Source organism: Dasypus novemcinctus, chromosome 6 (genome assembly GCF_030445035.2).
Source record: "Dasypus novemcinctus isolate mDasNov1 chromosome 6, mDasNov1.1.hap2, whole genome shotgun sequence".
Taxonomy (NCBI): Eukaryota; Metazoa; Chordata; class Mammalia; order Cingulata; family Dasypodidae; genus Dasypus; species Dasypus novemcinctus.
Window position 1 is genome coordinate 133,691,619 of NC_080678.1, and position 15,386 is coordinate 133,707,004.

A 15,386-nucleotide genomic window follows, 5' to 3' on the forward strand; every position below is an offset into this window, starting at 1 on the left:
TTAAAGGGAAAACACCATTCTCCAAGACAACTAGTTTTCACGAGTATTATCTGAGTTCCGCTCCCGAGGAAGTAAATCAGAATATCTGGGGTAGACCCTGGGCAGGAGCCTTTTCTGAAAATCCCAGGTATTTCTGTTGTGTGGCCAGGACTAAACCACTGCTCTGAGAGCACAGCCTGCTTCCCCTTCCCGGGAGGCTCCAAAAGCTCTCCTGCCACAGTCTGAACCCATCACTGGCCAGTTTGATAAATCGGGCAGATCGCTATAATGCTACAAATAAGTGGGAACTTTGTAAATGAACTCCAGTTATAACTACATGAAGGAGTGTTCCTGAGATGATGTCTTTTTCCTCAGTAAAGAATCCTTTGGTGAGGTGAACCAGCTGCCTCTATATGAATGATGATGATTTGTTTTTAGGATTGCAAAAGTGGGGGGACCATTGTGTGACAGGTTGATGAACCTGTCTCACAAGAAGTTTTGAGTAGCAGGTAGGAAACAGCAGATGTACCAGCTATGTGCCCTTGAGGAAGTCACCTAGCCTTCCTGTGTCTCAGTTTCCTCATCTTTGAGATGGGAATAATGATTGGACCTATCTCCTGGGGTTGTTGTGAGGATTATATGAATTATTAAAGTACTCAGAACCTGGCCTCTTAAGAGTCCTTGGTGGGAAGTGGACTTGGCCCAATGGATAGGACGTCCGTCTACTACATGGGAGGTCCAAGGTTCAAACCCCGGGCCTCCTTGACCCATGTGGAGCTGGCCCATGCATGGTGCTAATGTGCGCAATGAGTGCCGTGCCACGCAGGGGTGTCCCCCGCATAGGGGAGCCCCATACACAAGGAGTGTGCCCCATAAGGAGAGTGGCCCAGTGCAAAAGAAAGTTCAGCCTGCCCAGGAATGGTGCCGCACACACGGAGAGCTGACACAGCAAGATGATGCCAACAAAAAGAGACACAGATTCCCGTGCAACTGACAACAACAGAAGCAGACAAAGAACATGCAGCAAATGGACACAGAGAGCAGACAACTGGGGGAGGGGGGGAAGGGGAGAGAAATAAATAAAAATAAATCTTTGGAAAAAAAAAGAGTCCTTGGTGAACGTTCACTTGTGACTGTTTCTCTGGCCTTCAGTTGACAAGGTTGTGGGAAGTCAATCCCACCATGAGTGGGGCTTGTTTTGTGTGCACAGGAACAGAGAGGTGGTTAATCAGTTGTGAGCCCACTGTGGCCCCTCTCATTATGACCCAGGTTGAGGCCCTGAATCTTTCTTGTTTGAAGGTCCACTTGCTCCGACACCTGTTAGTAGGTTCCAGGGCTCTGGCAGGTCCCAAATGGGTTGATTAGCCTGCAAGTAGCCAGGTTTCTGATGGAGCCCCTTGAGTTAGTGTTGGCTGGTTGTTGATTCAGAGCTGATTCATAACATAATGTGGACTCGGAGGTAGTCACTCTATTGGTGGATATGGAGTAGTTTAAAACCTAGTTCCTGTCCTCAGAGAACTGGGGAATCCCAGGATCCAACTCTACAGAGGTCATTTCAATACAAGGCATGCAAGCTGCTTGCTAGAGACCAAGGAAAGCAAAGATGGCCTCCACATTCCTGCCTCTCTCTACACCCTGGTGGACATACCAACCAACTTTAGCCCTTCAGTAAGTGCTCTGGCACGGCAGATGTTACTAATCAATGCCAGCACTCTCTCTGCTATGGGGGATGTTACCAATTGACAGCAGCACTTCCTCTTCCATGGCAGACATTACTACTTGATGCCAGTGCTCTCTCTGCCTTGGTTGATACTACTGATTGACTGCAGCAACTTCCTGGGCCATGGCAGATATTACTAATCTACTGCAGCACAGAGCCCACCACCCCAGGCAGCCTATTACCAAGTCACGCTGGGGAGTTGGCCCTTAAGATGAAACCTATTTGCCATACTTGGTGTAGAAAGACCATGTTGGGTGAGAAGTTTAGCGGAAAGGGAGCGGAGATCATCTGGAAGCCTTGGAGGCTGCTTGGGAATGGCATTTCAGGCCAGCGAAGTGGTGTAAACAGCACTAGCTAATATTCACCGAGGATGTAGAATGTTCCGGGCTATGTTCTAAGTTCTTTACGTGAATTAATACATCAGACCCTCACAACCAACACCTCTTAGAGGCAAGTACTATTATTATCCTTGATTTTCTGAGGCACAGAGAAGTTTAGTGACTTGCCCAGGTCACAGGCTGGGGAGGGGTGGCTGTGACCTGGGCAGCAGGTTGGCCTGGAGCCTGTGCCCTTTACTCCCACACTCCACCGTCTCTCAGGGGCTCAAGAGGGCACCAGCTGCCTCCTGGGCTGGGAGTGGCCCAACTGGGCTAGAGCAGAGGCTTAATTTTGGGAGAGTGGAAGAGGAACCAGCACCCAGGTTGCAGGGGCCCTGAAGTGTTATCTTGGAAATAGCAGGCCCTCGAGTTTTTCTTTTTTACCCCATACAAGTGTAATTTTAGAGCTGAAGGGTCTCTAAGGCAGACTGCCTTGAAAAGTCAAGCATGAACTGTCAGCCTTCTGAAACAGAGCCCATGGCAGGTGGCGGAGGCAGGGGGGGGGGGCTTTTGATGTTTGGACCCCAGAGCCCTTTCTTTTGGGGAACCCTCTAGGATTTTAGATTCCTACTTGGGCTTTGGAGCTGGAGAGGCAAAGAAGAGGCAATCCAGCCAAAGGAATGTCCCCACATCTTTATTAAACTTTAGTTGTGGTGCTGTCTCAAAGGAGAAAGATCTAGTCTGGAATTTGTAAACTGGTGGCTGTAGCTAAATCCAGCCCACTGATGTGTGCTTTATTTACCTTGCATGGTGTTCTTTAAAAAAATTTAAAAGAGCTGCCAACCTCTACCAACAGGGAAATTTCACAAACCATTTTCTTTGAAAGTTGTTTGAAGATCTGGCAACATGGCAACACTGGGCTGTCATTAAAATGTGGTTTCCCTTTTGGACGCATTGTGTTATCTAGTTTACCTCAGGCCCTACCACTCCCTTTTGTCTCATGCCTAGCCCACTTTGTTGATGAATGTTATCCATCTGGCTCCTGTGGGCATTTGAATTTTGACTCCTGATGAATGGAGTACTGAAGAAAAGGGGTGTAATACTAAAAAGAGGGGCTAGATTTTGATCTCGAGGACAGACACCACTAGCTTATTCAGTGTGTGTTGTGGGGAGTTAGAAATGAGCAGTGGGCATATCACAGGAAATGAATCCCCCCCATCATCATTGGCCCTATTTACTAAATTAGTTACTTTATGTAAAGCACTTAGAAGGGTGGCTGGCACACAGTAGGGGCTCAGTAAGTTTATTGGTACTATTATTTGCTAAGTATGTACTTCTGCCAGGTGCTGAGTTAACCCTTTCTATGCGTTCTCTTGGTATTAGCACAGCCATTTTACATGCTGTAACAGTTTGATATGGTTTTGATTATGTTTGTAATCTGGTCTATTACTGGGTGTGATTGAGTTATGATTAGGGCTTTGATTGGGCCATGTCATTAGGGCATCGAGTCCCACCCCTTGGTGGGTGGGGACTCAGATAAAAGGCATGGTGAAGGACAGAGTTGGAGCTTTTGATGCAAGGGTTTCTGATGTTGGAGTTTTGATGTTGGAGTTTGATGCTGAAGCCTTGAGCTGGAGCCCCAGCAAGTCAGCATGCAGAGGAAAGAGAAGCCAGCCCCAGGAGAGGACCTGAGCCAGTAGAAGAACACAGAGGAATAGAGACGGCTCCTTAGACACGGCAGAAACCCCAGGGAGATAGAGCCGTTCGCCTGATAGTCTACAACTGACCCTGTGGAGAGAGGCAAAGCCTAGAGCACCTCATAGTCCACAGCTGCCCTTGTGGAGGAAACAGGAGCTGAGCCCAGAGGAGCCCAGGAAGCCTGAACCCTGGCAGGCGTCAGCAGCCATCTTTCTCCAAGATGTGGAAATAGACTTTGGTGAGGGAAGTAACTTATGCTTTATGGCCTGGTGAGGGGGGTGGGAGGTATATGGGAACCTCATATTTTTTGAATGTAACATTAAAAAAATAAAGAGAAAAAAAACCAACCAATTTCTGGTGTTTTGCGTCAGCACCCCTTTGGCTGACACATACTAAGTGTTATTTACATCCATTTTAGGAATGTGGAAATTGAGACCCAGAGAGGTTAGGGAGGGGTTCCTGCCTGAGACCCCACAGTGGGGGAAGTAATGGAATGGGAGTGTAGACTGAGAGCGCCCATTTCCCCCACTCTGCTGGCTGCTCTGCTTGTCTAGGTGGAGACTCGACTTTATCCATCAACCTTCTCCGGGTCATCATCTAGAGCTTCGTTTTCATGCCTTCATAGCTCTATTACTTCCTGTGCTTAGAAGAGTTCTTTATTTTATGGCTGGAGGGAAGCCCATTGAAATTGTGGACCTAAATGAAGACCATCCAAAGGAGGACAGAGAGAGGCTCTTTATTCAGAGCGAGGGAGGCAACCACCATCACTTGCACTTGGCAGACTCCAAGGCAGGCCGGGGAGTGGGCAGGCTTTGGAGGGAAGGAAAGGGGAGGCTGCAGGTGGCGGGGATTGGAGGCTGGTGGCACGGGGAAGCTGGGAACGGGGTGTTTAGAAGTGGGGCATCTGCTGTGATTGGTGGAGGGAACATGCTCGGCTTTCCCTGACTGGCGCTGGGCTGGAAGCGACAGTAAGAAATGGGGAAGTTGGCAGCTGCTGACCCGGTACTGGCCCTTGTGGGCTCACAGCTGCTGAGGCTGCAGTTCAGCTCCTCTGGGCTGGTCCCTGCAGAAATGTGGGTCAGAGACGCAGCATCAGATATTGGTCATTGTCCGTTTGTATATTTAGTCACTCAAAATAAAATAAAATAAAATTTTAAGGCCTGGGGAAAGGTCTTATTTCCCAGCATAACTGATGGTCTGTTTTAATCATGTCTTTCATAAATGAAATGTGACATATTTCATTCTGGCTCAGATGACGCCCCGGATCAAAGTGTGAATGTGAACAGGATTTGCTAAGATCTAATTTCAGAGCTGAAGATGTATGGGAAGGGGAAGATGTGTTGCTGTTCATGTGCTACTTTGCTATCTTAGGCTGCATATTATTGAGGGGCCAGTATGAACAAAAGCTGAATTTATTATTCTCTAGTACCAAAATAGATTCAGTTAAACATTAGCATCTAAATCTGACTGTGCATTGGAAAGCCTTTTAGTGAAAGGTTGTAAAATGTGGTGTGGAGGGAGGGTTGTGGGTGGCTGGGCAATGCTAGGCTGGGATCACATTAGGCTTTGCTACGGTTTCCAAGAAAGTTTGAAGTATCATGAGTTTTCCCCCACTCCTAGTATCTCTAAGGCTGAGAGAGATCCCGGAAAACTTTGTCCCCATATGCCTCATTTGAATATGAATAATCTTAATGCTTAGGTATTTTTTTTTAATTGACTTTAGTTTTTAGAGCACTTTTAGATTTACAGAAAAATTGTTAGCTTATACAGAGAGTTCCCAAATACACCCCTGCTCAGCTTCCCTCATCAGTAGGCTTGTGCATTAGTGTGGGATATTACAACTGATGGACCATTATTGATAATGTTTTAGTAACTGAAGATCAGAGTTTATATTAGGGTTCACTCTTTATGTGGCACAGTTCTTTGGGTTTTGAAAAATGTCGTGTGTCCACCGTCACAATGTTATACAGAGCAGTTTCACTGCCCCCGCAACCCCCTTTACCTCACCCCTGCATTCTACCCACCACCCCACATCCCTGGCAACTACTGATCTTTTTAGTCTCTCTAGTTTTGCCTCTTCCAGAATGTCATTTAGTTGGAATCGCGTGATATGTGGCAGACAGGCTTCTTCATTTTACAAAAGGTTCTTCCATGTCTTTTTGTGGCTTGATAATATTTCATTGTATGATAGATGTACCACAATTTGCTTATCCTTTCACCTTTCTTTTGCATTCACCATTTCTATTCATTTCCATACATTTCCAAACAACATTTAACAATTCTGCACAGATTAAACCTCAGCTTTCCATTCTCTGACCTCATTCTATTTTTTGGTGATTTATATTCTAGCTAATAACTCCACGAGATTGCTCGTTATATTCAGTTCGTAATAGCAAAATCATACAATATGTGTCCTTTTGTGTCTGGCTTGCTTCACTCAACATTATGTCCTCCAGGTTTGTTGATGTTATCATTGCTTCACGACTTTATTTCTTCTTACAACTGGATAATATTCCATTATGTTTATACAACACAATTTGTTTATTCATATTTCAGTTGATGCTCGCCTGGGTTGTTTCCATATTTTGGCGATTGTGAATAACGCTGCAATGAACATCGGTGTGCAGGTGTCCATGTCCCTGCTCTCAGTTCTCCTAGGTATATACCTGGTAGTGGTATTGCAGGGTCACATGGCAGATCTATATCTAACTTCCTTAGGAACTGGACCAAACAGTTCTCCACAGTGCTGTATACCATTCTGCATTCCCACCAGCAGTGATTAAGCATTCCTATCTCTCCACATCCTCTCCAACACTGGTAGTTTTCTGTTTTTTCAAATAGTGGCCATTCCACAGTGGTGATACTAATATTGCATTGTAGGGAAGCGGGTGTGGCTCAAGTGATAGAGCTTCTGCCTACCATATGGGAGGACCTGGGTTTGATTCCTGGGGCCTCCTGGTGAAAAAGGAGAAAGCGTGCGTGCACGGCGAGTCAGTGCCTGTGCAAGTGCCCGTGTGGTGAGCATGTGCCCATATGTTGAGCACAAGTGCCTGTGTGGTGAAGCCAGTGCCCACATGAGTGCCCGTGTGGTGAGCCAGTGCCTGTGCAAGTGCATCACACAGCAAGATGACGACACATCACAGGAGAGACAAGAGGAGAGTCAAGGTGAAGCACAGGAGAGACCAGGAACCAAGGTGGTACAATTGACAGGGAACCTCTCACCACATCAGAGGTCTCCAGGATCAAATCCTGGTGAATTCTAGAGGAGAGAAAATGAGAAGAGAAGACAACATAGACAGCAAAAACAGCAGGGTGGGAGAAGGGGAAGGGAAAAAAATTAATAAGTAAATCTTAAAAAAAAAATCTCATTGTAGCTTAGATTTGCATTTCACTAATAGCCGGTGATGTTGAACATTTTTTTCATGTATTTGTTCACCGTTTGTATTTCCTCTCTGGAAAAATGTCTAATCAAGTCTTTTGCCCATTTTTAAATCAGGTTGTTTGCCTTTTTATTGTTGAGTAGTAGGATTTCTTTATAGATCATGGATATTAGACCCTTGTTGATTGTGTGATTTTCAAATATTTTCTCCCATTGAGTACCCTCTTCACAAAGTCATTTGAGGTACAAAAGTGTTTAATTTTGAGGAGGTCTCATGTATCTATTTTTTCTTTTATTGCTTGTGCTTTGGATGTAAGATTTAAGAGACCCCAACCTACCACAAAAATGTGAATATATTTCCCTACATTATCTTCTATGAATTTTATGATCCTGGCTTTTATGCATAGGTCTTTGATCCATTTTGAATTGAGCTTGTATAGGGTGTGAGATAGGGGTCCTCTTTCTTTCTTTTGGTTATGGATATCCAGTTCTCCCAGCACCATTTATTGAAGAGACTGTTCTGTCCCAGTAAAGTGGACTTGGTAGTCTTATCAAAACTTAGTTGACTGTAGAGGTGTGGGTCTCTTTCTGAACTCTGAATTTGATTCCATTGATTAAGGTGTCTATCGTTATGCCAATGCCATGCTGTTTTGACCCTTGTAGCTTTTATAATACACTTCAAGGTCAGGAAACATGAGTCCTCCAATTTTGCTTTTCTTTTTTAGGATGTTTTTGGCTATTTTGCACCCCTTTCCCTTCCAAATATATTGGTTATTGATTTTTCTATTTCTGTGAATTAGGCTGTTGGAATTTTGATTGGGATTGCATTAAATTGGTAAATCAGGTTGGGTGAATTGACATCTTCATGATATTTAGTCTTCCAATCCATGAACACAGAATATCCTTCCATTTGTTTATGTCTTCTTTTTGTAGTGTTTTGTAGTTTTCTGAATACAGGTCCTTTACATCCCTGGTTAAATTAATTCCTAGATATTTGAGTCTCTTATTGCTATTGTTAATGGAATTTTTTTTCTCCTTAGTTTGTTTATTGCTAGTGTATAGAAACACTACTCATTTTTGCATGTTGATCTTGTATCCTGCCACATTGCTGAACTCATTTATTAGCTCTATAGCTTTCTTGTAGATATTTTGGAATTTTCTTGATATTAGGTCATGTTACCTATGAATAGTGAGAGTTTTACTTCCCCTTTTCCAAGTTGAATGCCCTTTATTTCTTTTTCTTGCCTAATTACTCTAGCTAGAGCTTCTAGGACAATGTTAAATAACAGTAGTAACAGTGGGTATCCTTGTCTTATTCTCAGTTTTAGAGGGAAAGCTTTCAACCTCTCCCCATTGGGTACAGTAGTGGCTGTGGGTTTTTCACAAATGCCGTTTATCATGTTGAGGAACTTTCTTTTTATTCTTATCTTTTGCAGTGTTTTTATCAAGAAAGGATGCTGGATTTTGTCAAATGCCTTTTCTGAATCAATTGAGAGGATCATGGTTTTTTTTCCCCTTCAAATTTGCTAATATATGGTATATTATGTTAATTGATTTTCTTGTGTTGAACTACCCTTGCATACTAGGAATAAAACTCACTTGATCATGAGGTATAACTGTTTTTATATGCTGTTGGATTCACTTGGTAAGTAATTTGTTGAGAATTTTTGCATATATGTTCATTAGAGAGATTGGTCTGTAACTTTCTTTTCTTGTAGTATCTTTATCTGGCTTTGGTGTTGGGGTGAGGTTGGTTTCATAAAATGTGTTGGGTAGTTTTTCCTCCTTTTCAATTTTTTGGAAGAGTTTAAATTGGATTGATATTAATTCTCCTTGAGATGCTTGGCAGAATTCACCTGTGAAGCCATCTGGTCCTGGACTTTACTTTGGTGGAAGATTTTTTTTTTTTTTGAATATTTATTTATTATTATTATTTTTTAATTACATTGAAAAAAATATATGAGGTCCCATTCAACCCCACCGCCCCCGCCCCCCACTCCCCCCACAGCAACACTCTCTCCCATCATCGTGATACATCCATTGCACCTGGTAAGTTCATCTCTGAGCATCACTGCACCCCATAGTCAATGGTCCACATCATAGCCCAGACTCTCTCACGTTCCATCCAGTGGGCCCTGGGGGGATCTACAGTGTCCCGTAATTGTCCGTGAAGCACTATCCAGGACAACTCCACGTCCCGAAAACGCCTCCACATCTCATCTCTTCCTCCCGTTCCCCACACCCAGCAGCCCCCATGGCTACCATTCCCACACCCATTTCACATTTTCTCTGTGGACATTGGATTGGTTGTGTCCATTGCACACCTATGTCAAGTGAGGGCTTAGATTCCACATGGGTACTGGATGCACTCTTCCTGCTTCTAGTTGTAGACGCTCTAGGCTCCATGTTGTGGTGGTTGACCTTCTTCAACTCCATGTTAGCTGAGTGGAGTAAGTCCAATAAGTCAAAGTGTAGGAGCTGAAGTCTGTTGAGGCTCTGGGCCTGGGTGTCATATTATCAGTCCAGAGATTCAAATCCCCTACATATATCTTAAACCCAGCACCAACTACAATTCCAGTAAAGTAGCATGCAAGTCTTGTGAAAAGAGATCCCCTCTGAGTCCATTTCCATCACGCAGAAACACCAGCTCCAAAGAAGGGCCATCTGTCATGGCAGTGAACCCCTTCTGCCATGACCATAGAACCCGTGGGTCTCTTTATCCCTCAAAAGAACCAATACCTGGGGTTGTATCTACCTTATCTGTCTCTTAGACTCTGTTCAGTTGTACATAGGGGTATTCCTTCTGACAACCTCCAGACTCTTTTTTAGAGACTCACAGCCTTATAATCTCATTTCTCCTTTCCATTTCCCCCTTACATTAGGTCAAACCGCTTCCCGAAGTCATGTTATTATATGTAGACAGGTATATTCTGCTGTTCCGCATTGAATCTTTAATTCAAGGTCATTTTCTAGTTGCTTCTTCAGCTGGTATGTGGTAGTGATCCCTCGGTGCCAGGGAGGCTCATCCCCGGGTGTCGTGTCCCACGCTGGGGGGAATGCATCACATCTACACGCTGCGTTTGGCTGTGAGAGTGGCCACATTTGAGTAACATGAAGGCTGTCAGGAGGAAACCCCCAGGCACAATGCTACTCTAGGCCTTGTTTTTATTGCAGGTGCATAGGCTCAAAAGTGTAGCCATTAGTATCAAGAGCCCACTGTTGGGCCCTCCTTCCTTCCTGGTTCTTGCCGTTGCACCTGGAGGATTGACGCTGCTCTCCCAGGGCCCACAACAGTGACCCCCCGGCCAGGAGCCCAGTACCCCCCCAGCTGTTGTTTTTAATTGTTTCCACTATGAGTATATATAGACATTACCATATACCCTGGGCATGTGCCCTGTATAACTCCCTGTCAACCATATATATCTTGTCAATAACATCCCATATCAGTATTCCTCCGCTGCCATTGTTGAACCACTCTGTGATCCAAAACTTCCCGTAAAGTGAATCCCAACATAATGTCAGCTTCAGAAGAGTCTTAGATCACCAAAATTCATATATACAATATACAGTATTTCCCCAGATCCACCATAAAACCTTTTCCCTTCCACAGCAATAATCTTTTAACTTATTCATATCATATTTCCTGAAACTGATGTACAGATTCCGAAACTATAGTTTTCAAACAAGGTAACATTTGTGCTTACTATGTGGTCCATACTTTAGGTTGTACAGTTTTCTAAATTTTTTAGTTATCCTATGTTTTGTCTTATGGTTTTCATTGTTAGTCTGTCGTCCCCTATATGTTTTTGGTGTAATATTAGCTGTTTTATATTCATCCTCGTGTACTCTCACATAACTCCTCTTTTGCCCCCTTATTTACCTTTGTTCTATCCATTGCACGTCCATTTTCCCCTCCCCTTAGGGCCCACAACGCCTGCCAATCTAATGCCCTGGGAGCCGTCCTTTCTCACGAGAGATACAGTTCTCTCTATTCGACGGCATTAGTCTTCCCCAGGATATGGGTCCACCCCACCCAATGGTAGAACCCACCTTGGCAAAATGAGCCTTCAGCTATTCCCTCCGGAGTCCGTCCCGCATCAGACCATACCCCCTGAGTGTCCTAACCAGGTGACCCTCCTACTTATACTTTGATACGTTTTACTCAACATTTAGTTCTCAACGAACTTCTGGCACTCTCCCATGTTTGTATGTTGCCCCTCCCTCCCACCTATTTCTTGGACCATATTACCCCTCTTCCCATCCCCAGCCCCCCTCAAACCCAGAAAACCCCACCCGAAGGTAACCCCTTGCCCCCATTTTGTCCCTTCTTTGTGCTCATACTGACCCCCAGCTCATCACAGATTCCACCCCTACAGACATTAACTCACATCCTTTCTCCACCCCCCGATTTCCAGTAAGCCACTTTTCCAGACTCTAGCTCTCTGAGGCAGTTAACTTATTTCATATCATTGAGGTCATATAGTATTTGTCCTTCAATGCCTGGGTTGCTTCACTTAACATAAGATTCTCAAGGTTCATCCATGTTATCACGTGCGATTGTAGTGTATTGGTTCTTACAGCTGAGTAGTATTCCATTGTGTGTATATACCACATTTTATTGATCCACTCATCTGTTGATGGACTTTTGGATTGATTCCAACTTTTGGCGATGGTGAACAATGCTGCTATGAACATTGGTGTACATATATCGGTTTGTGTCCTTGTTTTCAGATCTGATGGGTATATACCCAGCAGTGGTATTGCTGGGTCATATGGCAAATCTATGGATAATTTTTTGAGAAACTGCCAAACTGTCCTCCAGAATGGTTGGATCCTTCTGCATTCCCACCAGCAATGGATGAGTGTTCCCCTTTCTTCACATCCTCTCCAGCATTTGTATTCTACTGTTTTTTTCATGGCTGCCAATCTTATGGGAGTAAGATGGTATCTCATTGTAGTTTTGATTTGCATTTCCCTGATAGCTAGGGATTTGGAGCATTTTTTCATGTGCTTTTTAGCCATTTGTATTTCTTCTTTGGAGAAGTGTCTGTTTAAATCTTTTTCCCATTTTTTAAATGGGTTGTTTATCTTTTTGTTTTCGAGATATATGAGTTCTTTATATATGCAAGTTATAAGTCTCTTATCAGATATATGGTTGCCAAATATTTTCTCCCATTGTGTGGGTTCCCTTTTTACTTTCTTGACAAACTCCTTTGAGGTGCAGAAGGCTTTAATTTTGAGGTAGTTGGTGGAAGATTTTTGATGACTGATTCTATTTCTTTATTTGTAATTGGTTTGTCGAGTTCTTGTATTCCTTGTAGAGTCAATGTAGGCTGTTTTTGCATTTCTAGGAATTTGTCCATTTCATCTAGGTTGTCTAATTTATTGGCATACCATTTCTCATAACCTCTTATTCTTCTGTAATATTTCTGTGGGGTCAGTTGTAATGCCCCCTTTTCTTTCCTGATTTTATTTATTTTCATCTTTTCCCTTTTTTCTTTGTTAATCTAGCTAAGGGTTTGTCAATTTTATTGATCTTCTCAAAGAACCAGCTTTTGGTTTTGTTGATTTTCTCTATTGTTTTTTTGGTTCTCACTTTTATTTATTTCTGCTCTAATCTTTATTATTTCTTTCTGTTTGCTTTGGGGTTGGTTTGCTGTTCTTTGTGTACTTCCTTCATGCGTTCAGTTAGGTCTTGGATTTTAGCTCTTCTTTTTAAATATAGGTGCCTAGGGCTATACATTTCCTTCTCAGCACTGCCTTCACTGCATCCCATAAGTTTTGATAAGTTGTGTTGTCATTTTCATTCCTTGAGATATTTACTAATTTCTCTTGTAATTTCTTCTTTGAACCACTGATTATTTAGGAGTATGCTGTTTAGCCTTCATGCATTTGTGACTTTTCCCCTCTCCTGCCTATTACTGATTTCCAGGTTCATTACATTATGATCAGAGAAGGTGCTTTGTATAATTTCAATCTTTTTATATTTATTGAGACCTGCCCTGTGGTCTATCCTGGAGAAAGATCCATGAGCACTTGAAATGAATGTTTAATCCACTGAATTTGGATGCAGCATTCTGTATATGTCTTTCAGGTCTACCTCATTTATCATATTGTCTGAGTTCTCTGTTTCCTTATTGATCTTCTGTCTAGTTGTTCTATCTAGTGACATGAGTGGTATATTGAAATCTCCAGTGATTATTGTGGAGATTTCAATTTCTCCTTTCAGTTTTGCCAAAGTTTGCCTCATGTATTTTGGGGCACCATGGCTAAGGCCATAGATATTTTTGACTGTTACTCCTTCCTGATGGATTGTCCCTTTTATTAGTATATAATGGCCCTCTGCATCTCATAACTTTTTTGCATTTAAAGTCTGTTTTGTCTAATATTAGTATAGCTACCCCTGTTCTTTTTTGATTACTGTCTGCATAAAATATCTTTTTCAAACTTTTTACTTTCGGCCAATTTGTATCCTTTGTCTAAAGTGAGTCTCCTGAAGATAGAATATTGATCGCTCATTTTTTTGATCCATTCCATTAGCCTTATCTTTTGATTTGGGAGCTTAATCTATTAACATTCAATGTTATTACTGTAAAGGCGTTCCTTTTTTTTTTTTAAGATTTATTTATTTATTTAATTACCCCCCCTCCCCCGGTTGTCTGTTCTCTGTGTCCATTTGCTGCATCTTATTTCTTTGTCCGCTTCTGTTGTCGTCAGCGGCACAGGAAGTGTGGGCGGCACTATTCCTGGGCAGGCTGCATTTTCTTTCACGCTGGGCGGCTCTCCTTACGAGCGCACTCCTTGCGCGTGGGGCTCCCCTACGCGGGGGACACCCCTGCATGGCAGGGCACTCCTTGCGAGCATCAGTACTGCGCATGGGCCAGCTCCACACGGGTCAAGGAGGCCCGGGGTTTGAACCGCAGACCTCCCATGTGGTAGACGGACGCCCTAACCACTGGGCCAAGTCTGTTTCCCAAGGTGTTCCTTAATTCAATCATTTTACCCTTTGGTTTTTATATGTCATACCTTGTTTTTGTCTGTCTTTTACCATTTGATTACTCTTACATTTCATTTCTACATTTTCCTCCAAGCCTCTCTCCCTTATCTTTTCTTTTTGGGCTGCAGAACTCCCTTTAGTGTTTCCTGCAGAACTGGATTCTTGTTTACAAACTTTCTTAATTTCTGTTTATCTATGAATATTTTAAACTCACCTTCACATATAGACATTTTTGCTGGATAACGAATTCTTGGCTGGTGTCCTAAGCCCTAGCACAATTTTCTGGATAGTTTCTGCCTGTCCTCTGGCTATTTTTCTGGAAGAGAAGTGACTCCTGTGCCTGTCTAATCTTCCATCTTCCTGGAAGTCCTCTTATACCTTTTGAATGACATCTTGTATGCTTCCATGTTTGTCAATTATGAATAAAGCTTCTAAAACATTTAAAAAAATTATTTACCAACACTCTATACCCACCAAGCAAAAATTCCCCCTTCTCTACTTCTTCAACCCCTGGTACCCTCTAATCTACATTCTGTCTCTGCACATTACCTGTTTCTATATATTTCATATATGTAAGTGATATCACATAATATTTGTCCTTATATCCTGTGCTTATTTCACTCAGCATGGTATAAACATTTTATTGCTTAGTTAAAATTTCACACTTAAAAATTGCAATCTGTTTGATGAATGTTCCCCAAGTGGCACCAAAATTTCAGGACTTCTTAATTTTTTTTCCAGGATAAAACTCAGATTTCTCTTGAGGAAACTTCCTGTCGACACAGATGCTCTGAAATCTGCAACCTTGGAGCCCAAGTAAAGTCTAGATCTTAGAGTTTAGATTTAGGTAGAGCTTAGGAATGAAGGCAGGTGGTTATTTCTTGAACAAACCTGTACCTGCACAGCATGTTTACTGAGTTCCAAATGTAATCGGCAGCATTTAGTGAGTGTGTTTCCATTAATTAGCACACAGTCCTTACCTCCAAATCTGCCTTGTTTTCCCTCCCAGAGGCCTAGGAGCCTGTGAACCCCAGTGGAGGCTGCCAGGGAGTGGGCGCAAATTGCAGATGTGTGAGGCTTCTCCACAGGGGATTCTGGTCTGCTGCTTATAGCTTGATCTTGGGTCACAGCTTTGGAAAACTGGAGTGTGCCTAGATAACGGTGGTGATGGATAAGTTAGCAAACATGTACTTGGTACTAAAGTGCTGTCCTGAGTAGGTTAGATGTGCTATCACTGTAACCTGGCGACCAGGCGAAGTGGTCGGCATGATTATCTTCAAGGCTGTCGACAGAGGC